This window comes from Saimiri boliviensis, chromosome 3 (genome assembly GCF_048565385.1).
Source record: "Saimiri boliviensis isolate mSaiBol1 chromosome 3, mSaiBol1.pri, whole genome shotgun sequence".
In the NCBI taxonomy this organism is placed as follows: Eukaryota; Metazoa; Chordata; class Mammalia; order Primates; family Cebidae; genus Saimiri; species Saimiri boliviensis.
This window is the reverse complement of record NC_133451.1, coordinates 49,903,874-49,931,646: the sequence shown is the minus strand read 5'-3', so window position 1 is coordinate 49,931,646 and position 27,773 is coordinate 49,903,874. Positions and strand designations below refer to the sequence as shown.

Genomic DNA, 27,773 nt, shown 5'->3' with positions numbered 1-27,773 from the left:
CTTATTCCATGAATATTTCATTTTATCTACCAGGAGCCATGAACAAGACAGCAAAATCTTTACCGTCATGGGGGCTTCATTTCATGAAGGAGACACAGCCGAGGGAGCTAAGTGAAAGAGGCAACCACTCTGGGGAATTTGCTGCATGAAATGACTTTGTTTTGAAAGTTTCAGAGGCAAAGTTACCCAGATTGCCTGTCGGTGTCTCCCCAGTGTACCTGGCTATTTGCTTTGCTCTCGAGTTTATTCATTTTAGCTATGAAGCTTTTACCCAAGTGCTGGGAATTTTCTTCCTTGAACATCTCTTTAATCAGATCCATTCCCCTCCTCACCTCCTTGATCATTCTTCTCCAGCATAGCTGCTAATGATGTGTGCATGTGCCAGACTTGCTCAAATGTTGGGCTGCCAACCACTCTGCGCCTGTTAATTTCATCCTCAGCTCAAGCCGGGATCCTTGAGTTACAACAGATGCTGCTTCCCCGGGGCTTCAGTGCCCATCGATCAGTTTTGTTGATGAGGAAGGAAAATTTCCTCCTTGACTGTCATTTGAATATAATTTATTGTGTTCTGAAATAAAAGTGGAAAGATGAAACGGTACGGATGGGCAATAATACAAATGAATTGTGATGGATGACACTCAGCTTTCGGTTTCAAAGGAATATGCTTTTAAGTCAATAAATGATTGCAATGGTGAGAAGACGTCTCCACAGCTGTGCCACATGGGCTCCTTCTAAATGGCCAGCATGCCTGTTGGAGTCCACGAGGGAATGAGATGAACAATTATAATAAAGAAATAATAAAAGAAGCACATGGCCGGGCGCGGTGGCTCAAGCCTGTAATCCCAGCACTTTGGGAGGCCGAGGCGGGTGGATCACAAGGTCGAGAGATCGAGACCAACCTGGTCAACATGGTGAAACCCCGTCTCTACTAAAAATACAAAAAATTAGCTGGGCATGGTGGCACGTGCCTGTAATCCCAGCTACTCAGGAGGCTGAGGCAGGAGAATTGCCTGAACCCAGGAGGTGGAGGTTGCGGTGAGCCGAGATCGCGCCATTGCACTCCAGCCTGGGTAACAAGAGCGAAACTCCGTCTCAAAAAAAAAAAAAAAAAAAAAAAAAAAAAAGAAGCACATGGTGTTTAAGAGCGACACCATAAACACACTGTGGATTTTAATCCAGGCTCTAGTCTTGAGCAAGTTACTTAATGGCTCTGCGTCTCATTTTCTCAGGTGTAAAATGGGAATTCTAGTACCTGCTTCTAGCAGGATTATTGGGAGGATTAAATGAGTTAAAATACAGAAAGTGATTAGAACAGTTTCTGCCATGTGGTAGGCACTAAATTGATGTTTGCTCTGTTTGTTGCGGTTAATGGTGAATCTTACACTCCACCAGTTCCTGAGCTAAGCCTGTCTGTCCATGACTTCACTTCACTATCACCACCACTCTCCCTGTGACACCATCACTGTGTTCATCTTTTACAGGGGGAATGGATGGAGGGCTATGGGCTTGTTCTCCAATATGATTGAATTTCTGACTTTGCTCTTAACCTCACTTAGTTTTTTGTTTTGTTGTTTTTTGAGATGGAGTTTTGCTCTCGTCTTCCAGGCTGGAGTGCAATGGTGCAATCTCGGCTCACTGCAACCCCTAGCTCCTGGGTTCAAGCGATTTTCTGCCTCAGCCTTACAAGTAGCTGAAATTACAGGCGCGTGCCACCACGCCTGGCTAATTTTTGTGTTTTTTTTTTAGTAGAGACAGCTGGTATCAAACTCTTGACCTCAGGTGATCTGCCCACCTCAGCCCCCCAAAATTCTGGGATTACAGGCATGAGCCACTGTGCCCAACCTCAGACTTAGGTTTTATATGAGTGTCTTCTGTTTATATATTTGCAGTTTTAATTAGGTATAGGAAAAAATTTTCAACACTGGAAATAAATATTCCAAGCTGTTCATAGTGATTGTTTTCCAGTGATAGGATTATGAAGGACTAGTTTTCTTCCATCTTTCTGTATTTTGAAATTTCTAAAACTAGTTATGTGTGTGTATATGTATTTATTTCCAATAAAATGTGTAAATGAACATTTAAATATGAAAGATGAGCAGATTTAGTTCATTCTTTCTTTTCCTGAAATAACTCAATCAACTTCATCATCAGAGCATATTAATAAGAAATCAGGAACTCAATGTCCCATGGAAGACCAAGACTAGTTGATGCTGGGCCTGGTTGTTGCAGAATTGTTTCTCTTTCTGGGGACTTGTTGCTCTGTGAGACACCTAAGCCCCTACAACAACATGATTTTATATGATGAATTGGTTAGTTCTATACATGCTGTACTAAGAAATGCTACATCTGAGATAAAGGTGAGTATAATATTATAAATAATTTAAAATTGGAATGACAATAAATAACAAAAGCAACAGCATATTTCCTAAGTAAAGAGTTGTTGCTTACATTTCAGGTGGTTTGTGAGTTCCTTTTGAAATGGGCACTTCCGTTATCAGGGTCCTGGCCTGAATCTGAGGTTAATTAGATGTTACTTTACAGCTGTAGAGACCTTTGTTCCTTCAACAATACCACTCAATTTTTCATTTATCTTTCCTGGTTTCCTGCTCACTTGAAAATCGGTTGAGAAGACATTATAGGTTTGATAGATTGGATTGAAAGGGGCAAAAAATTAAGTAAAGGTAGTCCTACTTCACACTAACCTTATTTACGAAAGCTGCATGAAAGCTGTAAGATAGGTTGTCTGAGCTCAGGGGCAGTTAGAAGTCCTCCTCATTCAATCTACAGTCTCTAAATATAGGTAGTGGCAATGGGAGGAAGGCGTATTTTCCCTCTATAGCCCCCACCTCAATTTTGCAACTTATGGTTACAATAGGAACCCAGGAGGAAAAAAAAATAATTGTCCAAAATGTGATAGAACCTTTTGTTAATATATAGCACCAAAATAATGCTGTACAGTAAATCACCCAATTACTTAGTCACTTAACAAAAAAAAAAAAAAAAAAAAAAAAAAACAACCAACTATTGACAAGGATGCAAAGGAAAGAGAACACTTACACATGCTGGTGGGAATGTAAATTAGTACAAGCTCTGTGGAAAACGCTATGGAGGTTTCTCAAAGAATTAAAAATAGAACTACCGTAAAATCCAGCAATTCCACTACTGGGAACCTATCTAAAGGAAAAGAAATTCTTATATTAGAAAAAGACACCTGAACACACGTTTACAGCAGCAATGTCTACAACAGCAAAGTCATGGGATCAACCTAAGTGTCCATCAATGGATGATTTGATGAAGAAAATACAGTATGTCTACAAAATGGAACACTATTCAGCCATTTAAAAAAATGAGACTATTATTATTATTATTATTATTATTAGTTTGCAGCAACATGGATGAAACTAGAGGCCATGACCTTAGGAGAAACAATTCCGACACAGAAAGATAAATACTGTATATTCTCATTCGTAAGTAGGAGCTAAATAATGTGTACACACGAATTTCGAATGTGGAATGATAGATAATGGAGACTCAGAAGGGTGGGAGGGTAGGAGGGAGATGGATGATGAGAAATTAATGGGTATAATGTAAATTATTTGAGTGATAGATATCCTAAAAACCCTGACTTCACCACTATGCAATATATCCGTGTAACCAAAATTAAGTGTACCTCATAAATTTGTGCAAATAAAATAAATAAAAAAATAAATGCACATAACTTATTTAACCACATTAGACTATTTCTTGTATTTTTTTTTGACATAAACAGTACACCAAAGACATTGTACTTTGTCATGTCAGTATATATATTTGTAAATTCTAGATATGGCATTTCTGGGTCAAAGGGCATATAGATTGAATGTGTTTTATTAACAAAATAATGGAAAAATAAATAATTTTTTAAAAAACAACATAGGCTGGGTGCAGGGACTCACACCTGTAATAGCAGCACTTTGGGAGGCCGAGGTAGGTGGATCATTTGAGCTCAGGAGTTCGAGACCAGCCGGGGCAACATGGCAACACCTTGCCTCTGTAAAAAATACAAAAATTAGCTCAGCATGGTGGTGCACACCTGTAGTCCCAGCTACTTGGGAGCTAAGGCAGGAGGATGGTTTGAGCCTGGGAGGCAGAGGTGTCAGTGAGCTGAGACTCTGCTACTGCTCTCCAGCGTGGGTGACAGAGTGAAACTCTGCCTAAAACAAAACAAAACAAAAACCTACTTGCTTCAATACCAGTTATGTATGATTTCTCAGCTAGATGGTTCTGCTTACCTGTACTGGGCTTCACTAAATTTGACTGGACTCCCCCATGCATATGTGGTCGGCAGGTCTGGGGTCTAGGCCTCAGTTGGGTTGACTTGTTTCTAATCCACGTGATTCTCCAGCAGGCTAACACAGTCTAGTGGACAAAGCAGCTAGATAGTGTTCCACCAGTGAGAAAGGACGTGGGCACACTCTCTTAAATTCTAAACTCAGAACTGACCCTCCATCACTTCTACTGCATTCCACTAGCCAAAGCATAACACAGGCCAGCCCAAATTCCAGATGGGGAATAGCCACAAAGTCATGCTGCAAAGGGTATGGATACAAGAAACGGGGGGAAATTGGGGCCATGTTTGCAACCAACCTACCACAAACTGGAAACGTAACGGTACAGGAAATAAGCAACAATCACGAAATATGCTTCATTGTTGTAATTATCCTGAGACGGTGTAGATCATAGGATTTTCACCAAGTTGGAAGCCAAAAAATACTCAAAATTTTAAGCAAGTACCATTGAGAAGACACAAGAGATACCAGCACATCAGATCTTGTCCCTGACCCACCCCCTGAGAGGCATTTCCCGCTCTGGAAGAAGAGTCCTTTGATTCCCAATGATTCTGTGGCAGATTACTCCAAGTCTGGGGCCCCTTCAGAATGAAATCACTGCAGCCCTGTGAGGGGCTTGTTAGGTACCCAAGGTGATCAATTATTTCTGCAGTCCTGAAGGAGCACAGAGGAGTGACATCACTGAAGTTGTTTCAGAGGTCTTAGCAAGGTCTCCTGATCTCAGGCTTTGTCTGACATAATCAAGTTTTGACAAAAGGTAGAAACATAAAATTATGCCGTAGCCTAAAAAAAAATTCTCTTTTAAATGAAACCCTAAATTTATATTCAAAATTGTACACATACTGTGTTCAAAACCATGTAAAGCTATGCACATAAAAAGACAAAGGTAGACCAGAAACACGCAAAAGGGAAAATAGTATTACATTCAGATGATGCCGTGGTCGTGTTTTTCTCATTTTTCAAAATGTTCTTTAATGCTGGGGTTATACTATCTTACCGTAAAAGAATGGGGGACTGTAAATAAATGGAAAGCAAAGATTAACAAGCATTTATCTTCAATTGTATACACATTGTTGAACAGTGAAAACTTAATATTGTCTTTTTATTTTATAATCTTGAGGTTGACAATGAAATATTCTAATGCCAAGAAACACAAAAGCAGTTCAGAATTATACTTGAGGAATAGTTATGTGACTCCACTGTCATTACTTAATTCATACAAAGTGCCTTAAATAAGTGGTTTTATCTTTGTCTTGTGATCTTTTTTTTATTTAGTAGATTTCTATGAATCTGTCTAATGATGACAGGCCAGCAGGGCCCATGTGCTGAAGCACATCTAACAGTGCAATCACAGTGATTTGAAAAAATAACAAAAGAATAATCACAGCTACATATTCTCTGGCTGGTTTTGAATGCAAATGCAAAAATATGGATAAATGTTCAAAATTAATATATCTAAAGCCAAAAAGAAAACTTGGCTCAGTAGGAAACATTTTAACTTAATAATAAAGTTAACTCAACATCAGAGCAAAGAAAACATGTTTTGTGTTTTGTTTTCCAGGGTTAAAAACAGGGTTGAGCTTTTAATATCAGTCAGAAGTTTGATGAAAGATGCAGCACTATCTGCATCAGAAAAGTAGTTTTTGCTCTTACCACTATTGAGTAGATTGTAAGGAATGAATTGATGATTCCAACCTATTCTTAGAGCCCTCCCCTGCCTCCTACTTCCCTACCGAGACCAGAAATAACCACAATAGAAACATTTTCTATCCATGCCATACTGGTTCCTTTCAAGTTATTTTTATATACATTTTCTCATTTAAGATTCTTCCAAACGAGTGGACTAAATAGCACAGACGTTGTCATCCCCATTTTACAAATAAGAAACCAAGACCCCCCCCCAACAAAATAAGTAATTCTGAGATGACAAATATGTTAAGTACCCCGATCCAATCACTATACATTATACGTATTGAAGCATCACTATGTACTCTGTGAGTATGTAAAATTATTTGCTGCTAAAAAAAAAAAAAATTTTTTGAATTTTGAGAAGTTAAAAAAGAATAAATGTAAGTAACTAGTTCAAAAACATACAACTGGTAAGTGGCAGGTTAGGTTCACCCTTGCAGAAAAGGAGGGCACTTAAAGACGCTGCCTATCATTAGGAAAAGACGTATAATATTAGTTTGAAATGTGAAATATAAAAGCAAAAAATGATCATTTAAAATGCCCATAATTCCACTTAATCAGAGACAGCTACTTTTAACACCTTGAAATAGATCCTTCCAGCTTTAATGGTCTAGCTTTGTATTTCACTGAGCAAACTGAAACAGTAGGAAGAGAACTTCCACATTCTCCTCCACCCGTCTACCAGCCCCGCATCGCTGTCTGTATACCCTGCCTTTCCTCCTGGTACAAGAGATGAACATACCGTGTTCCTACTGTTTATTCTGCACTTGATCTCATTTTCTTTTACCTACTCAGAGATTGATTCTGCAATTAGCTCCCAATCAGTGGTTCCCCCATGCCAAATGATTTCCATCAGTAAGCAAAAATACTGTAATCTCTCCCATCCAGAACAAAGAAACAAACAATGAACAAATCTTTGTGGACCCCCACATCCTTCTCTCATGGCAGCCCTATGTCTCTGCTCTCTTTTTTAGCACACAATCTTCAAAGTTGTCTAGACTGCCTGCCTCCCGTTGCACCTTGAACACACTCCACATAGGCTTGCATTTCTGCCACTCCACTAAAACTGCCCTTGTCCAGGCCAGTGACCTCCCTAAGTCCAGATCCAATCATCAGTCCTCAGTGCTCTTCTTAATCCCACAGCAGCACTTGACATCTATCCCACTTGCTTGAAAGCACGTTCTTCTTTTGGTTCCCACCACACCATCCTCTCTTGGTTTTACTCCTATCTCCATGGCCACGTCTCACTTTTGCAAGTTCTTTGTCTCCCCAACCCTAAGATTGGCCCAGTGCTCGACCTTCTCACTTGTTTACCTCTATACCCGCCTGCTTGGTGATCTCTTCAGCCTCATCCTTAAATTACCACCTTACGTTGATAATTCCACATTTTATCTCCAGCCCTGATATAAATTTCTCCACTGCACTCTGGAATTACATGTCTCCACTTGGACATCTAATAGGCAGGACTGATACTCCTTGGTAGGCTCCAATATGGCCTTACTGTTTGTTTATAGGTGGTATCACCTATAAAATGAGAATCCCTTCTGATCAACCAGTCTCCTAGACACCAGTTGATACATTTTAATATTGTCCTGATGAAGGCATCTCAACTTTAAAATGGCCACACTGAAACCTTGATTCCAGCCCCCCAGTACTCCATCTTCTCACAATCTTTCCCATTTCCATAAACATCCTTGGACTTACTGTTCCCTCTGCCTGGAAATCTCTTCCCGCAGATACCTGCTTAGCTTACTCCTTCACTTCGTTCAAGTCTCTGCTCAAACAGCAGCTGCGAAAACCTCCGTCAGTACCTGCTTCAAAAAGGTGCTCCCCATTTCCCCATTGTGCTTCATCTTGGCCTTTTCTGTTTTGCTGCGTTGCTCTTTTCATTAAAGCACATATGAGATGATAAAATGTGGAAGGAGGTTCTACGTGAAATGGTAGATTTGATTATGCATGATATGGCAGTCTTTCCCCACTAAAAATTAAGCCTCAGGTAGTCAGGGACATATTTTATATTTTGGTTTGGTGTTTGATACTCAGGACGTAGAAATATGTTTTATGCACAACAGACTTTTTGTCTTCTCGGGGGAGACAGAAATTGAACCAATGACTGGGCAAATGTATCTTATTATATATTATATAATTGAGTGATTTCAGCTCAGAAGAAAAAAGAAGCAGGGAAGGGACTAGAGAATGAGAGAGAAACTGGATTATAAATCAATACATAATTTAGAAAAATAGTACCAAAAAGGCCATTTGGTAACCTGCTTTTTAAAAAACAGAATACACACACACACACACACACACACACACACACACACACACACTTGGCCAGGTGTGGTGGCTCACACATATAATGCCAGCATTTTGGGAGGCCGAGGCAGGTGGATCACTTGAGGTCAGGAGTTGGAGACCAGCCTAGACAACATGGTAAAGCCTTATCTCTACAAAAAAAAAAAAAAAAAAAAATACAAAAATTAGCTGGGCATGGTGGTACATGCCTGTAATCCCAGCTACTCAGGAGGCTGAGCGAGAGAATTGCTTGAACCTGGGAAGTGGAGGAGGCAGTGAGCCAAGACTGCACCATTGGACTCCAACCTGGGCAACAGAGTGAGACACAAACAACCATCCAGTATTTCTAATGACAATATAAGATTCCACGGTGTAGAATATTGTTTATTTAACCAATCTGGCCTTGCCAAGTATTTAGATGGCTTCCTTTTTCACCTCTCTAAATACTAATTGGTTTATTTTCTTTTTTAAATTTATGGGTAATTTATTTTATTTTATTAAGCTTTTTATTTTTTCGATAAGTTATTGGGGTATAGGTGGTATTTAGTTACACGAGTAAGTTCTTTAGTGGTGATTCCTGAGATTTGGATGCACCCATCACCCAAGCAGTATGCACTGCACCGTCTCTGTAGTCTTTTATCCATAGCTCCTCTCCCACTCCACCCCCAAAGTCCATTGTATCATTCTTACGCCTTTGCGTCCTCATAGCTTAGCTCCCACATATCAGTGAGGACATACGATATTTGGTTTTCCATTCCGGAGTTACTTCACTTAGAGTAATAGTCTTTAATTTCATCCAGGTCACTACAAATGCTGTTAGTTCATTCCATTTTATGGCTGCGTAATATTCCATTGTGTATATGTACCACAGTGTATTTATCCACTTGTTGATTGATGGACATTTGGTTTGGTTCCACATTTTTGCAACTGTGAATTGTGGTACTCTACACATGTGTATGCAAGTATCTTTCTTGTAAAATGCTTTCTTTTCCTCTGGGTAGATACCCAGTAGCGGGATTGCTAGAACAAATGATAGTTCTACTTTTAGCTCTTTAAGGAATCTCCATACCATTTTCCATAGTGGTTGTAATAATTTACATGCCCACTAGCAGTGTAGAAATGTTCCATGTTCGCTGCATCCATGCCAACATCAACTGTTTTAAAAATTTTTTATTGTGGCCATTCTTGCAGGAGTAAGGAGTAAGGTGGTATCGCATTGTGGTTTTGATTTGCATCTCCCCGATCATTAGTGATTTTGAGCATTTTTTCATATGTTTTTGACCATTTGTATATTTTGTTTGGAGAACTGCCTATGACTAAGCCCACTTTTTGATGGGATTGTTTTTATCTTGCTGATTTGTTTGAGTTCATTGTAGATTCTGGATATTAGTCCTTTGCCAGATGTATAGGTTGTGAAGATTTTCTCCCACTCTGTGGGTTGTCTATTTACTCTGATGACTGTTCCTTTTGCAGTTCAAAAGCTCTTTAGTTTAATTAGGTCCCAGCTATTTATCTTCGTTCTTATTGCATTTGCTTTTGAGTTCTTGGTCATGAAATCCTTGCCTAAGACAACATCTAGAAAAGATTTTCTAATGTTATTTTCCAGAATTTTTATAGTTTCGGGTCTTAGATTTGTCCTTAATCCATCTTGAGCTGACTTTTATATAAAGTGAGAGATGAGAATCCAGTTTCATTCTCCTACATGTGACTAGCCAATTATCTCAGCACCATTTGTTGAAAAGGGTGTCCTTTTCCCACTTTACGTTTTCGTTTGCTTTGTCAAAGATCAGTTGGCTGTAAGTATTTGGGTCTATTTCTGGGTTCTCTATTCTGTTCCATTGTTCTATGTGCCTATTTTTGTACCAGTACCATGCTGTTTTGGTGACTATGGCCTTATAGTGAGGGAATGTATTCTCTTCGCAGGTTCACAAGGGGGCATAGTTTCAAAGGCAAGAATTTCCCAGCTCCGTACCTCCACCCACATCTCCATCGGGGATTGTAGAGGTCTTTGTTTAACTTTCGAGCGTGTGGGAATAAATCAAAGATCAGTCACTCCGGCAGAAGTTTAAAGGAAATCCTTTCATAGGAGAGAAAAAATTGAATGGGGCAGGAATTCCTCCTATGTTAAAAGTCCCCATCCCTCACATCGGGGCAGACTCCATATCTGGATCCCTTTCCATGACCTCGTGGAAGGTGGTTTTCTCTCTATCCATTTCTCTCTCCTTTTTTCTCTCTCTCTGCCTAAATAAATCACTTTCTGCAAAACTCTTTGGGTCCGTTATCCACTTATAACTGCACTGCGCCTGGCGGGGTCCTCTTTCCCATTCTTGGGTGAGTGAGGGACCAAGAACCTGGAAGCACACAACCCACTGGGAAGTGAGCTGAGCCTCCCCTGGTCCTGGAACCCAGTCTCAATAGTATAGTTTGAAATCAGGTAGTGATACCCCCAAGATTGGTTCTTTTTGCTTAATCTTGCTTTGGCTACGCAGGCTCTTTTTTGGTTCCATATAAGCTTTAGAATTGTTTTTTTTTTTTTTTTTTTTCTAATTCTGTGATGAATGATGGAGGTATTCTTATGGGGATTGCATTGAATTTGCAGATTGCTTTTGGCACTATGGTCATTTTCACAGTATTAATTATGCCCATCTATGAGCATGGGATGTGTTACCATTTGCTTGTGTCATCTATGATTTCCTTCAGCAGTGTTTTGTAGTTTTCCTTATAGAGGTCTTTCCCCTCCTTGGTTAGGTATATTCCTAAGTGGTTTTTGTTTGTTTGTTTGTTTGCAGCTATTTTAAAATCTCGATTTGATTCTCTGCTTTGTAGCGATGGGTGCATAGAAGAGCTACTGATTTGTGTACATTAATCTTGTACCTGGAAACTTTGCTGAATTCTTTTATCAGTTCTAAGAGCTTTCTGGAGGAGTCCTTAGGGTTTTTAAGTTAGACAATCATATCATCATCAAACAGTGACAGTTTGACTTCTTCTTTACCAATTTGGATGCCCTTTATTTATTTTTCTTGTCTGATTGCTCTGGCTAGGACTTCCTGTACTTTGTTGAAGAGGAGTGGTGAGAGTGGGCATCCTTGTCTTGTTCCAGTTCTCAGAGGGAATGCTTTCAACTTTTCCCCATTCAGAATTATCTTGGCTGTGGGTTTGTCATAGATGGTTTTTATTACATTAAGATATGTACCTTTCATGCCGATTTTGCTGAGAGTTTTAACCATAAAGCAATGCTGGATTTTGTCAAATGCTTTTTCTGCATCTATTGAGATGATCATGTGATTTTTGTTTTTAACTCTGCTTATGTGGTATATCACATTTATTGACTTGCATATGTTAGCTCATCCCTGCATCCCTGGTATGAAACCTACTTGATCATAGTGGATTATCTTTTTCATATGTTGTTGGGTTCAGTTAGCTAGTATTTTGTTAGGGATTTTAGCATCTACGTTCATCAAGGATTTCAGTCAGTAGTTTTCTTTCTTGGACACATCCTTTCCTGGTTTTGGTATTACAGTGATGCTGGCTTCATAGAATGAGTTAGGGAGGGTTCTTTCTTTTTTTATCTTGTGGAATAGTGTCAAGAGGATTGGCATCAATTTTTCTTTGAATGTCTGGTAGAATTCTGCTGTGAATCCATCTGGTCCTGGACTTTTTTTTGTTGATAATTTCTTAATTACCATTCCAGTCTCACTGCTTGTTATTTGTCTGTTCAGGGTATCCAATACTTCCTGATTTAAGCTAAGAGGGTTGTATTTTTACAAGAATTTATCTATCTCTTCTAGGTTTTCTAAGTTTATGTGTGTAAAAGTGTACATAGTAGCCTTGAATTATCTTTTGTATTTCAGTGGTGTCAGTTGTAATCTCCTGTTTCATTTCTTAGTGAGGTTATTTGGATTTTCTCTCTTCTTGGTTAATCTTGCTAATGGTCTATCAATTTTATTTACTTTTTCAAAGAACCAGCTTTTTGTTGCATTTATCATTTGTATTTTTATTGTTGTTGTTTGTTTCAATTTCACTTAGTTGTGCTCTGATCTTGGTTATTTCCTTTCTTGTGCTGGGTTTAGGTTTGATTTGTTCTTGTTTCTCTAGTTCCTTGAGGTGTGACCTTAGATTGTCTGTTTGGACTCTCAGATTTTTTGATGTAGGCATTTAGGGGTTTGAACTTTCCTCTTAGCACTGCCTTTGCTGTATCCCAGAGATTTTGATAGGTTGTGTCATTATTATCATTCAGTTTGAAGAATTTCTTAATTTCCACTTTGATTTTGTTTTTGACTCAGTGCTCATTCAGGAGCAGATTATTTAATTTCCGTGTATTTGCATGGTTTTGAAGGCTCCTTTTGGAATTGATTTCCAGTTTTATACCACTGTGGTCTGAGAAAATGCTTGATATAATTTTAATTCTCTTAAATTTATTGAGGCTCATTTTACGGTCTATCATGGAGAAAGTTTCATATGCTGTTGAATGGAATGTGTGTTTTGCGGTTGTTAGATGAAACATTCTTTATGTATCTGTTAGGTCCATTTGTTCCAAGGTATAGTGTAAATTCATTGCTTCTTTGTTGACTTTCTGTCTTGATGACCTGCAGCGTGCTGTCAGTGGGGTACTGAAGTCCCCCCACTATTATTGTGTTGCTGTCTATCTCATTGATTAGGTCCATTAGTAATTGTTTTATAAATTAGGGTCTCTAGTGTTAGGTGCATATATGTTTAGGATTGTGATATTTTCCTGTTGGACAAGGCCTTTTGCCATTATATAATGTTCCTCTTTGTCTCTTTTACCATTGTTGCTTTAAAATTTGTTTTTTTTCTGATATAAGAATAGCATAGCTGCCCCACTTGCTTTTTGCATCCATTTGCCTAAAATGCCTTTTCCCACCCCTTTACTTTAAGTTTACATGAGTCCTTATGTGTTAAGTGAGTCTCCTGAAGGCAGCAGATCATTGGTTGGTGAGTTATTATCTATTCTGTGGTTTTGTATCTTTTAAGTGGAGAATTCAGGCCATTTACATTCAATGTTAGTATTGAAATGTGAGGTACTGTTGCATTCATTGTGCTCTTTGTTTCCTGTGTACTTTGGTTTTTTTTGTTTGTTTGTTTGTTTTTTGCTTTTGCTTTATAACCCGTATTTTTGTTTTATAGGTCCTGTGTGATCTGTGCTTTAAAGATGCTCAGTTTTTATGTGTTTCCAGGATTTGTTTCAAGATTTAGGGCTCCTTTCAGCAGTTCTTGTAGTGGTGGTTTGGTAAGGGCAAATTCTCTCAGCATTTCTTTGTCTGAAAACAACTACATCTTTCCTTTATATATGATGCTTAGTTTCACTGTATACAAAATCCTTGGCTGAGAATTGTTTTGTTTGAGGAGGCTGAAAATAGGGCCCAATCCCTTCTAGCTTGTAAGTTTACTGCTGAGAAATCTGCTGTTAATATGATAGGTTTTCCTTTATAGGTTACCTGTTGCTTCTGTCTCACAGCTCTTAAGATCCTTTCTTTCACTGTAACTTTGGATAACCTTATGACAATGTGCTTAGGTGAAGATCATTTTGCAGTGAATTTCCCAGGTGTTCTTTGTGCTTCTTGTGTTTGGCTGTCTAGGTTTCTTGCGAGGTCAGGGAAATGTTCCTCCATTATTTCCCCAAATATGTTTTCCAGGCTTTTAGGATTCTCTTCTTTTTTAGGAGCATCAGTTATTCTTAGTTTGATTGTTTAACATAATCCCAGACTTCTTGGAGGCTTTGTTCATGTTTCTTCTTTTTTATTTTCTTTGTTGGATTGGGTAAATCTGAAGACCTTGTCTTAGAGCTCTGAATTTCTTTCTTCTACTTGTTCAATTCTATTGCTGAGACTTTCCAGAGCATTTCACATTTCTAAAAATGTGTCCAAAGATTCCTGAATTTCTGATTGTTTTTCCTTTAAGCTATCTATTTCCTTGAATATATGTCCCTTCACTTCTGGTATCATTCTTGGATTTCCTTGCATTGTGTTTTGCCTTTCTCTGGTCCCTCCTTAATTAGCTTAATAACTAATGGCCTGAATTATTTTTCAGGTAAATCAGGGATTTTTCTTGGTTTGGATCTATTGCTGGTGAACTAGTGTGATTTTGGGGGAGGTGTTGGCGAGCCTTGTTTTGTCATATGACCAGGGTTAGTTTTCTGTTTCTTCTCATTTGGGTAGGCTCTGCCAGAAGGACGGTCTAGGGCTGAAGGCTGTTCAGATTCTTTTGTCCCACAGTGTGTTTCCTTGATGTAGTACTCTCCCCGTTTTCCTATTAATATGGCTTCCTGTGAGCCAAACCTCAGTGACTGTTGTCTCTCTTCTGAGTCTAGCCACCGAGCAAGTATACCTGGCTCTGAGCTGGCACTGGGGATTGTCTGTATAGAGTCCAGTGATGTGAACCATTGATGGGTCTCTCAACTGTGGATACCAGCACCTGTGCTGCTGGAGGTGGTGGAGGGTGCAGTGGACTCCGTAAGGGTCCTTAGCTTTGATGGTTTAACACTCTATTTTTGGGCTGGTTAGCCTCCTGCCAGGAGGTGGCGCTTTCCAGAAAGCATCAGCTATAGTGTGTAGAGGGACCAGTGGCGAGCTGGGCCTTGGATTCCCAAGATTACATGCTCTGCGTCTTACACTACCAGGGTGGATAGCGAAGAATCAGCAGGTTGGGGTGGGACTAAGTGTGTCTGAGTTTAGATTCTCTTTGGGTGGGTCTTGCTGTGCCTGCTGTTGGGAAAGGAGGTGAGATTCCCAGGTCACTGGAGTTGTGTACCTAGGAGAATTATGGCTGCCTCTGCTGAGTCATGCAGGTTGTCAGGGAAGTGGGGAAAAGCCAGCAGTCACAGGCCTGATCTAGCTCCCATGCAAACCAAAGGGACCTTCTCACTTCCACCGGGTCCCTGCATCAACATCCTTGAGTCTGTTTCCAGGTAGAGGGTGAGTCGGGCTTGAAAACTTGCCCGAGGCCATCCTCCTCCCAGCTGTGGAAAGAAAGGGAAGTGGGGGGTTAGTTCTTCCCCTGCCTGTTAAGTCTGCACTTCAGATTTGCACCCTACCCCAAGTTCTGACCAAGAAGCTTCCCCGCCTAATCCAGCTGTTACAAAGTTCAGCTAGAGAATTCCTTCCTCTGTGGAGTTTTATCTCCTGCTCCTCTGGCCACCCTCCCGATGGATCCCTGTGGTGCCAGACAGGAATGGGTTGCTTGGGGATCCAGTGAGCTCCCAGAGCCTTTCTGCTGCTTCCTCTGCCCCTGTATTTTGCTCTGCTCTCTAACCTGACTCAGCTCCAGGTAAAGTTGGAAACTTCTCTCACAAACAGAACTTCAGCTTCTCCAGTGGGGGGCCTGTGTTCAAGAGAGGAGGGTCTACCTTTCCCCCTTCCGCAACTGGAGCACTCTCAGTATTTGAGGTGTCTCCCCCATCCTACAGGAGCAATCCGCTTCCTTCAGAGGGTCTGTGGGTCCTCTTAGGATTGCTGGTTTGTTCTTGCAGTCAATCTGGAGCTAAAATTTTCAATGCGAGCCTCCACATGCTGCTCTCTCTGGATGTAGTCTAGCCTGCCTCCCATCCACCATGATCCTCTAGTTCCAATTTCTATTTAGGTTTATTTTAGAGTCCAGACCTCCTGCTGTTCAATATGTATCCACAGCCCCACAAGGTTACCGAGCACTTGAAATGTGGCCAGTTCAAATTAAGATATGTTATAAATGTAAGATGCACACCAGATTTTCAAGACTTGATGCCAAAAAAGGAATATAAACTATCTCATTAATAATTTATTATGTCTATATGATAAAGTGATATGTTAACATCTTGCGTTAAATAACATGTTATTAATTACATATAATACAAAATTAGTTTCAACTGTTTCTTTTTACTTTTTAATTATGCCTACTAAAACAATTTAAATTGTATATGTGCTTTTATTATATTTCTATTGGACTAATGCTAGTCTAGACTCCTAAGCAAGGACACAGAATTTCCATTAATTATTTGCTACTTTGAGCTAACAAGCCCTTCTTTTAGAAATCAACACAATTCATAGCTCTGGCCTTTCAGATTATAGCCTTAATTTGTTTGATTTGATGCTTCCTTTCAGTTACCTGGGGGAAATAAGATTTTTATATTGGTATATATTAAAAGTGATTTTCACATTTCATGTGCCTATTCTGATGCTGTTTGATCTCTCGGCATCTCCAATCCACAGTCCTGTGGTCCTTTCCAGACCAGCTGGGTGTTCCCTATATTGATCATTCAGGAAGAGGTAGATAGACTGGCAGGAGGATGAAACCTGGAATGTGGGCCTTGTGGACGGATGGGAGACTTGGCTATTTCTCACTCCCAAAGATACTCTCCTATCAGAGGATTAACCAAGGTCAGAGAAAGAGGCATCTTTTTATGGAGTCACAGCTGAATATGAATAACCTGTAATTCACAGGCCAGTCTGTCTAGTTCTCATTATTCTCTGTGTTTGTCTTTTTCCTTTTCCCTAAACCTATAATATGATCCAGTTAAATGCTAGAGTTGTATCTTAGCTCTACTGTGGGGTAGCAAGGGAAGGATAAAGTAACTAAACCTGAATAAGAGTAGAAACTGGTTCTTTGTACTTTAAAAATACATCTTCTGCATTTCCCTGTTATTATGTATTTTTTTCCAAAGAGTGAGTTGTAATCACTGCATAATATTCCATTGCATAAAAATACTAGGTTTTTAAATCCCCTACTGGGTTTCCTGCCTTCCTTTTCTCTTTTCTTTTCTTTTCTTTTTTAATCTGTAGATATAACTACAGTGGCCATCCTTATCTGGAGTTCAACAATCTTGAAGTGGGCTCAAACAATACATTCACTTCACCCCCCCGAGTAGCTGGGACTATAAACACAGGCCACTGCACCTGACTCATTTTTATTTTTTATTTTATTTGTTTTTTTATTTATTTGGAGACAGTCTCGCTCTGTCGCCAGGTGCCAGGCTGGAGTGCAGCGGCACAATCTCGGCTCACTGCAACCTCTGCCTCCCGAGTTCAAGCAAGTCTCCTGCCTCAGCCTTCCGAGTAGCTATGACTACAGGTGCACACCACCACGCCCAGCTAATTTTTGTATTTTCAGTAGAGACAGGGGTTTCACCATGTTGGCCAGGATGGTCTCGATCTCTTGACCTCGTGATCTGCCCGCCTCAGCTTCCCAAAGTGCTGGGATTACAGGCATGAGCCACTGCACCTGGCCTCAGGCATGATCTTGATTATCTATTTGCCTTAAGAATTGCAGAGTTCTAGGATAAAAAGATTTCTGAGTCTCTTATTACATCCTGGAAAATTGACATTCTGAAATATACCAATTTATTCTGCCACTGGTATCCCTAATGTCTTATAATTTTCGGATTTCGAAGAACTGGGCCCATATCAAACGCGTATCAGCAAATGGAGGAAGTATATGTGGTCCCTACTGGGCCACTGTTTGCTCAGTGCTTAGTGTACCCAAGAGCCCTCAGTAACAGCTTGTTGACATCTCTTGCCTTGACCCTGCATTTTTGCTGCAGTAGGAATGACGTGGGCTTGGGAGTCACTGAGAACTAAGAAGGAATCCTAACACATCCATGTGTGAACTGTGTCACCATGCGCATGGTATCGAATCACTTGCACCCTTGATCTCATCTTTCGCATGAGGATGGCCCTACCTACCTCACAGGACTATGGTAAGGCTGAGATGAAATCACACATGTAAAGCATCTGGGAAGAAGCTTGTCCTTAACCAGTATTAATATTCCACTCAGCACCCCACCCGATCCCCCTTTTCCATTCCTCAAGCTCCTCGATCTCATCCCTGACTCCAGCTCATAAACAACAGTGGCTTCTCTAACATCTTAGGATTCTGAATTTGAATAAATTACTAATATTTTTATTTGACTTGATGTTCAAAGTCTTTGACTGAAAGTGAACAATTTAATATTTTATTTTATTTCATTTTACTTGAGGCAATGTCTCCCTCTGTTGCCCAAGCTGAGCACAGTGGCTCACTGTGAGCATCATTATGGCTCACTGCGGCCTCGACTTCCCAGGCTCAAGCAATCCTCCCACCTCAATCTCCCAAGTAGCGGGACTACAAGCACCACTGTGCTTGGCTAATTTTTTAAAAAATTATTTAGACATAGGGTCTCACTATTTTGCACTATGTTGTCTCACTAAGCTGGTCTTGAACTCCCAGGCTCTAATGATCTTCCCACCTCAGCCTTCCAAAGTGCAGGGATTATAGACATGAGCCACCACACTCAGCCTGAAGGTGAACAGTTCACAAATCAAGGAGAGAAACTGTCCTTTCTGTGATATTGCCAGACTGCCCCTGGCTGGAGGTTACTACATCAGCCCTGAGTGATAACCAGGTTGTTTGGGCCAACAGCCTCTCAAATGAAACTTCTCTCTGGTTTGGAAAGAGCCTTTTTCGGAGAAATGCCAGCATGAATATGTGGTTTTCTGTACTGAACATCTATCAACAGCAGTGAAATTAAATCAAGAAATTTTTAGCAATTTATAAAGTCATAACTGAAATTTGCATCACCATGCCTTTCTATTTGCAGTCATTTAATGCATGAGTTCGTGATGAAGCGATGACCAAATTCTTCTTGAATTCATGATTTGTTTGGACTGGAGAGGGTAGATTTTGCTCAATATTTATTACATTTTTCATTCAGTGAGATTTTATTTAGCACTTGCTACATGCCAGGTACTGCAGATTAGGGCTGAATAAGGAAGACATGGTTTTAGATTCAGAAGCTTCCAGTCTACAGTAAAAACAGACAAGAAGACAAGAGATGGTAAATAAAAATGCTACATCAATTACTGTATAGTATGAAATTATGATAAGAACCACAAACGAAAAGAGGAATGTCGTGGCTGTATTTGTGTCTGGGGTGCCTAACCTAGGGAAATGGGTGAAATGTAAGCCAGACTCTCAGAAATGACTAGTTAAAAAAAGAGTGGCAGATTGTACTTTCCAAAAATAGTCACAACCATATGTCTGCCCCACATGCCTTCCCGGAACCTGCCCCTCCTCCATCAAGTGCCAGAGTCCGTGTCCCCTCCTTCTGTCCCTGGACAGGTCTTTGTGACTGCTCTAACCAAGAAAGCATACTTGAAATGATGTTGTATAGCTTTGGCGGTAGGTCATAAAAGGCGATGCTGCTTCCGCGCAACCTTCTCTTTGGAACCCAGCCACATGGAGAGGCCCCTGTGGAGATGAACTGAGACCCCAGTCCTCAGCCGTGGCTGAGTTGACAGCGGGCAGATTTTCAGGCACGTAAAGGAACTGCCTTGAGGGGATGCTGTGATCCTTAGTCAATCCACCCCAGGTGATGCCGCATGGAGCAGACTAGCCTGTCCTCCAATCCCTGCAAACTGCAGCTGCGTGAACAAAATAAATGATTACCGCTGTTTTCCAACACTAAATTTGGGGCGGTCATTTAGATAACCAGCAATAGATAACCAGAAGACAGAGTATACAATGAGCGTGACAGACTGGAGGCAGGAAGAGCTTCGCCTGTCCCAAGACATGAAAAGAAGCCGGTGTGACTGGAGCACGGTGAGGAAGGAAGGGTGTGGGGTAAAAGGAGACAGAGGGGCTGGAGGAGGCAGGCCATAACATCCTTGGAGGCAGGGCTACCAGTCAGCTGATATACACTGGGCTGGATGTACACAGTGCAAAAATACCAGTTCCTGTCACTCCCACAGCACAGGGCAGCCCTTCCAGCCTCGGGCTGCTTTTGTCACATCCATCACCAGCCCCACTACGTCCCACCTGAGGTGCCAGCACAAGCAGGCAGGAGGAGTCCCTCCTCTGACCTGCTACTTTCTGGCCCCACCTCTTCCCTTTTAATTGCTTCAGTCCTAGGAATGGTAGCTGCTTCCTGGAGCTATTCATAGCCAGGCATCTGTGTAACAAATTTTCTGATGAAATCCCCTGTGTTTGAAACACCTAGGGTGATTTTCGTTTTCTAAACTGAATGCTGACAACGAATAGGATGACTCTTCCCCGCGCCCTGCTGCTGAGGCCCTTCTCAGAAGCTCCCTGGACTCCCTGGGATTGAAGAGGTGACACCACGGGCGCCCCCTCCAAATCTTGCTCAGCACTGAAACTAACCTCAGTTCTAATTGGTTGGTGCTTTTGCTGTATAGGTGAGTAAATATTTTGAATATCATTCCTGTGTAGAATATGGAAATCATTTTAGACTTGATTCTAAATTCAATGAGAGGCCACTGGAAGATTGTAGACAGTGGCCTGACATAATCAAATGTACATTGTAAATGATTACCTTGACTACTGTATGCTGAAAATATTGGAAAGAGGGAAAAAACGAATGCTAAGAGGCCAGTGAGGAGGTTATTACACTTGAGAGAAATAACAGTGGCCTAGACTAGGTTGATGATGTGGGCATAAGAATACAGGTTCTGGGTCAGGCATGGTGGCTCACATCTGGCGAAGGTGGGCAGATCACAAGGTCAAGAGATAGAGACTATCTTGGTCAACATAGTGAAACTCCATCTCTACTAAAAATACAAAAATTAGCTAAGCATGGTGGTGCACATCTGTAATCCCAGCTACTTGGGAGGCTGAGGAAGGAAAATCGCTTGAACCTGGAAGGCAGAGGTTGCAGTGAGTCGAGATTGCGCCACTGTACTCCAGCCTGGGTGACAGAGCAAGACTCTCTCAAAAACAAAAAAAAAAGAATACGAGTTCTGCTAATCCCATTTAGGTCATCAGTAACCTTGCTTTTTCTCTCTGTCTGTCTCCCCTACATGAAATATAGGGATTGATCTACAAAGGCTATAAACTGGTAAAGCATAAGAAAAAAATATTTAAAGAGAGAGATTGGGTGACTGTCACCTCAAAGGGCCAAGTCCAATTAAAATGGAAATAGGTCTCATAGCTTCCCTAGTTTTTATCAACTATTAGCTGGCTTCACATACCAGAAGGTATTCCAAGGAAGAAGGTACTTCCTTCCCCACTCTTCTCCCTGGGAAACTTGCCCAGCATATCAGTCACCAGGTCTTGCTATGCAAGGTGACAACCATCGCTGCCCAGGCCAATGTTAGTAATTCTCCATATTCGCAGTATCTTCAGCACTCAATTCTCTCCTTCTTCCATGGAATAACTGTTGTCAGAATTGGCTAGACAATTCTGTGAGCTCAATGTTCACCTACCTCCTGTCCTATCCTTTTGGAGTTCCTGCACAGCTCTGGCATTTACTTCTGATCCAGAAGTTTCCAGGAACTTACATGTGAGCTACTAGGACCTTCTTGAGAACTTGGGACCCTGAGTTCTTTATGGAGGACCTTCAAGGGTAGATATCAACATGTGTTGAAAAACACAAGAGGCTTGAATGAATAGCTGTGTGATGCTGGGAGACTAACAGACCTCTCTGAGCCTCTGTTTTCTCACCTGTAAATAGAGAAAACCATGCCTACCTGCCTGGGCTTTTAGGCAGTTCAGATGCCATTAGCAAAGCTGTACCTAGCTCACATTAATTGCCAAACAAATAAGTCTTCTCATTAAAAAAGAAAAAAAAAAAAAGAATACAGGTTCTGGACAGATTTCTGAGGTAAAGCAGACAGTATCTGGGGACTCATTGAATGTAGGGATGAGAAGGAGGCCGCCATCAAGAAGAACCCTAAGGTTTCCAGTGTGAGAAACCTGGGGAATGGAGTTCATTTGCTGAGACGAAACTCAAAGAAACAGGTGGAAGAAAAGGCCATAAATTTCAGGTGGGCCATATTTGGGTAAATGATTATGAGTCATCCAAGGGCAAACGTTGAGTAGATGCTTTGATCTATAGATTAGAAGTTTGGAAGACAGAGATCTTTGCAGGAAATAAAAATGTCCGAATTATCAGACTGTAGAGATGGTGTGTAGAGCCTTGGAAATGGGTGAAATAATCTAGGAAGAGACTGTGGAGGAGAGGAGAGTCCAGGATTATACCATGAGGAAGATCCAGGAGGGAGGGAGGGAGGAAGGACGGACGGACGGACCGGAAGTGTGGTGTGGAAGAAAGGTTATAATTTTTTTTCCTTTTTTCTTTTTTCTTTTTCGTACAGACAGAGTCTCGCTATGCTGCCCAGGCTGGTATTGAACTCCTGGGCTCAACTGAGCCTCCTGCCTCTGTCTTTCAAACTGTTGAGATGACAGGCATGGGCCACAGTGCCTGGAGAGTAGGATTTTCATTGGAAATTTCAGGCAGGCATTGGGATTGCTGCACTCTCCTTGGCCCACATTTTCAGTCTCACTCCTGCCTTAGTCTATAATATTCTAAAGGTTAAAATGGAAGAGAAGATGGTGACATGGAGAGAACGCTTTGGTTCAGGCAGCCCTGACCTGGGAACAGGGCTCAGCTGTTCCCCCTGAGTGACTAAGGCAAGCCTTCTGTTTTCCCACTTTCCACCTCTGTTTTCTTTTTTTCTCTCCCTTCTTTAAAAAAATAAAAAATTGTTGTAGAGATGGGGGTCTCACCATTTTGCCCAGGCTGGTCTCAAACTCCTGGCTTTAGGTAATCCTCCTGCCTGCGCCTCCCAAAGTGCTGGGATTACAGACATGAGCCACTGTGCCCAACCCATTTTCTTTTCGCTTTATCAACATTAAAAGAGTGTTCTCAAAATTTAATAACTTGATGTGTATAGATATATTGATATACATTCAGATATATATCTGAAATATATATAGCTATGTATCTGATATACATAAAACATATAAATTGCTATGTATGTATGTATATATATATATACGTATTTATAGATAGGTGACAATTATATACAAGATATGCATGAAGTTCTCAGCACATGGCAGATACACTACAAATGTTGGCCCATCACACACACACACATGCACACACACTCCTGACCACGCTCCTTCTTTCACACTTAAGAAAATAAGAACCAGCTGATTTAAAAGATAATCCTCCACCAGTGCTCACACCTGAAGAATTGGTACTTTCAGAGCCTGGGAAGGCTTCTCAGCCGGCCAGAAGACAGAACCCGCAGTGTGCGGCTCCCCAGCGCATGGCTTGCATCATGCAGATGCCCACAAACCCTTCATTCAGAGAGAGCTGGGGCCGGGGCTGGGCAGCCATGCAGGCGGGAAAGAGCCGGGTCTTGCATGCACTGAGATCCTACAGAGAATTTCTGTAGGTGGTGGTGGTGTTTTGTCTCTGGAAAGGCTGCTCTTGACTTTCTGGCAATAAAGAGAGAAATAAAGATAGATGATTGATAGATAGATAATGACAGATAGATAAATAGATGATAGATAGATAGATAGATAGATAGATAGATAGATAGACAGATAGATAGATGATAGAGAGATAGATAGATTTAGAACATGTATGGTCCCCGGGTTTCCCCAGTGGATATCCTAATTGGCCTCATTACATCTGTAAATTAGAACTGTTGTTATTCATGAGGCACTGGGCACAGCAGCTAGGAGGCCACATATCTCCACTGCAAATACTCTGTCCTGGCAACCCCGCTATTTCAGACATCCTGTAAGGCTGTGTATCAGGCTCGGTGTCCTGGTTTGGTACTTTGAAAATATGGTCACCATTTAGAGACACAGGCAAAAGTAAGACATTCTTTTTTTCCCTCCAACTTAAAAGGAAATTATTTATTACAAAAACACATCATAACAAGCAACATGACCAGACGTTTTACGGAAAGAAAAATTTACCCTTGAACCCTGATATACCAAGAATTTGAAATGTTTTCTTTTTTGGTCGCACCCTTCACCATTCCTAATTCGTGAAATAGTTATGATTGAAACACTAAACAAAAACAAAACAAAACAAAACAAACAAACAAAAAAACAGGCGGTGCCAAAGCTGTGTGAGCTCCCAGGCCTGCACTCTCCCAGCGTCTTTTCCGACTCCTCTACACAGATACATAGAAGCAAACCGTGGGAGTCCTTCTCCTGCTACCCAGCCCACCTGCAGATGGCCCAAATGAAACCCCCCAAACCCTCAATCAATCACATTTTCCAAACATTACCTACTGTGTGTTCAGCTCTCTTCCAGACACAGACAGGGTAGGGAGGAGGGATACAGGAAAAGAAACAGAAGACCTGGTCCTTACTCTCCGGGGCGTTGCTATGGCAACCGGAAGGGGGGCACCGAAGGGGTGGAAAAAGGGCACAATTACCAAGAGAGGCCAGGGCCTAACTGGGGTTCTTGCCCCATTTCATGTGTGCAGGATGCAGCTGCCTTCTTTGTTCTTTGTGAATGAAGCCACTGATTGTAGTTTCTGGGGCAGTTTCCCAAAAAGTGTGTCATGAGAAAGAGGCAAGACGTTAATGTGCTAAGCAGCAAAGAACAATTCTACTGCCAGATGAGTTGGGGATGTGAGGGTTAAAGAAAAACAATAAGTTTCTTTCTCCAGATCTCAAAGCATTTACTCTACTCACAGGCAGCGTGAATCTCAACGGGGGCGCGGACGCCTGCTGCATTTCCCAAGCTTGCGTGGACAGGGGAACACCTTGAGGATCCAGCATCTGAGAAGCACACTTTAGAAAATGCAGCTCCAGAATATTCTCCTTTGTGTCTGCTCAAGGACCATATAGCAGATTCTCCCAGATATTTCTAGGCCAAAGGAAGCCATTCCCTCCTCTTCCTCTCATGCCTGGAAAATGGAAGAATTGAAGAGAAACCCATGGTTGCACTGGAGGGCTCACTGCTCAGAGAGGCTGGGGTGGGGGTGGGGCGTGGTGCAGGGAAGGGAGAGAAGGCGAAGGATCCAGTGAGAGACACCAGCTACGGAGCACTTTTGCTGCTTCCAGTACTGGACTCAAGGGGGAGTTTTGAGTAACAGCTGCTGTTGGAACCAAGACGGAGTCAGCTCCTAAACAGTAGGCTCCACGACTCAGTTTCATGGTCGCCCTCCTGACATGCAATAGAAATCCCAGGCTTTTCCCGTTTCCTTTTCCTTGTGAATCCCTTCTCCGCAGTGTCTGTGGGAGTCAGGCAGATGAAGTCACAAAGGCTCTGTGGTTCAGCTGTCTAGGATTACTTAGGCTGTTCCAGGTCCCTCCACTTCCTCCCCAAGCTTCCTCTTCTAATTTCCTTAGGCCACTCGATTCTTCCACCCTCTAGTGCAGCGGCTCCCGACCTTGGCTGCACGTTAGAATCATCCGGAGGTTTTCTGTGTATGATTGTTTTAATCCCAGTGGCCAAACCTGATCTCAAACGAATGAAATCAGAAGTGAGTGAGGAGTGAGACTCAGGCATCAGCATTTTTATGGCTTCCCTGGCGATTCCAACTTGTGACATTAAAAACCACTGACAGTCCAAGGGTAGAATTCTCTCATTTAGCAACATTGCTCTCCCAGGATACAGGTTCCTTTTCATCCGAAACGCAACTCTTCCTTTATTTAAGTCAAAACTCTTCCCTCTTAAGTACACAAAATCTAATTTACTGGTGTCTCTTAATTATGGTGTCTCTCATTTATGACCGGATAATTTTCTGGAATCATCGTGTTCTGGGCTCTAGGGGATCTAGCTTCACTTCAATTTCTCTAAGTATCTCCACAGTCCGATGGATACATTACTGTGTGTAGTTGAAAGGCAGAACACAGTGCCTACTTCCAACAGGCTAACTGCTAATGAGCATTGGCTCTCAATCATTCTTGCCAATCCCCGGGTTCTTTTACTACCCCCAACGTCACCCTCTTTGTGCTATTAACCCACATTTCTGCTAGGAGTGACTCTCCCTGCCCACTCCAGACACTCATCTCCTCCCATTTCTCTTCTCAGAGAAACCTGAGTCTGAAACATAACTCTCCTGCAAGGCTTCAGTGCTGAGAAGGCTGCAGTGGGCTTCTCTCTGGAATCCTGGGAGAGAAACAAGAGATGTCACCTCAGCTAAAATTGAAACTAATGGAATCAATATACAACAGATGAGGTAGCCCTTCTGCTCTCTTCTAAATAGCCTGCCTTAAAAGATAGGTTTCTAAGGCTGGTACAAATGAAAGTAAATCCAACCAAAAGAGCGTATGGTTAAAATATAACTGTAGACCTGAGATGGGCTTAATGCAAGAACAGCAACAAAATCCAAAAGAGGGATCCTTACATGGGGGGGACCAAGACAATTCATTTATTTATTTACTTATTTATGTATATAATTCATCTTGAGTTGACTTTTAAAAAAAAATTTATAGAAATAAACTTTCATCTAATATATAAATTAATATACAAATTAATTTTAGTGCATATATATAATTTAGAAATAAATACATATGGGATTAACACTCCCTGAAATGCTTTTGGATATTACTGTTCTAAATAATTGTGTCATAAATCTTCCGCATATATAAAAGGCTAGTGCTCAAGTTGGAATGAGAAGGAGATGGTGAAAATGGCAAGAGCTGCTTAGTGTTTATCCAGTACTATTGAGAAGCAGTGTAATGACCAGATGAAAGCTTATCAGGCACATATGGAAGCAGGTCCAGCTGTTATAGCTTACATGTCAATTCTTTAAAGTTATCCAGTCCCCTATGCCTTACTGCAAGGCAAGCATCTGATGGTAACTGACTTCTCCTGTACTCTTTCCTGCAGGAAGGTCATATATAAATCAGTCAACTCTGGCCTCCAGGTCTATTTGGAAACATCGTAAAATCATAAATTAGACTCCTGGTTTACAAGGTGGTTTGGCTTTAGGTTGGGGTTTCAGATGAGTTTGATATGAGTCAGACCTCCTGAGCCTGATCACCTCTGAGGGAATGTCAGACTCTGAACCTCTCAGGTTCTGCCAGGATCACCATTGTTACAAAACACTAAAAGGTACTCCCTAAGCTTCTCTCTTTGGCATCATCTCAGGTATCACTCAACACATATATAATTTGATTTGTCTGAATTCTAAAGGGAACAGGGTTTCTTAGTCCACCTATGTTTTCAGAAAAGGGGAGTCGGTCTTATTGTTAGGCACTTGGTAGTAAAATCCTCGACACCAGGGAACACACAAAATGTGGTACAGGAGGAAACAATCCAAATGTTTATATTTGATAAATTGATAAAAAAAATGTGGCATATTCATACCATGGAATATTATTTTTTTTCATAAAAAGAAATAAAGTTCTGATGGATGCTACAACATGGATGGATATTGAAATATTATGCTAAGTGAAAGAGGCCAATCACAAAAGGCCATGTATTGTAGGATTCCTAAATATAAAATGTCTATAGAGACAGAAAGTAGGCCAGGCACAATGGCTCATGCCTATAATCCCAGTGCTTTGGGATGCCAAGGTGAAAGGATTGCTTGAGCCAAGGAGCCTAAGGCTAACCTGGGCAATATAACAAGACCCCCATCTCTACAATATTTTTTAAAATAAGCTGGGCATGATGGCATGGGCTGGAGCTCTAGCTGCTCAGGAGGCTGAGGCAGGAGGATCACTTGAGTCTAGGAATTTGAAGCTACAGTGAGCTATGATTGCACCACTGCACTCCAG

General features: G+C 41.3%; 2 long non-coding RNA genes across 2 annotated transcripts; one reads left to right on the top strand and one right to left on the bottom strand.

Moving 5' to 3' along the window:
* Positions 1 to 24,434, bottom strand: LOC120363647 (uncharacterized). Its single transcript, XR_005579115.2, has 2 exons — positions 24,323 to 24,434; positions 1 to 568 (listed from the first exon to the last, which is right to left on the bottom strand). It is a non-coding gene; the product is annotated as an uncharacterized LOC120363647 (long non-coding RNA).
* Positions 20,027 to 27,411, top strand: LOC141583994 (uncharacterized). The gene is made up of 2 exons (XR_012516836.1): positions 20,027 to 20,470; positions 24,737 to 27,411. It is a non-coding gene; the product is annotated as an uncharacterized LOC141583994 (long non-coding RNA).
* Positions 27,412 to 27,773: the final 362 nt, after the last annotated feature.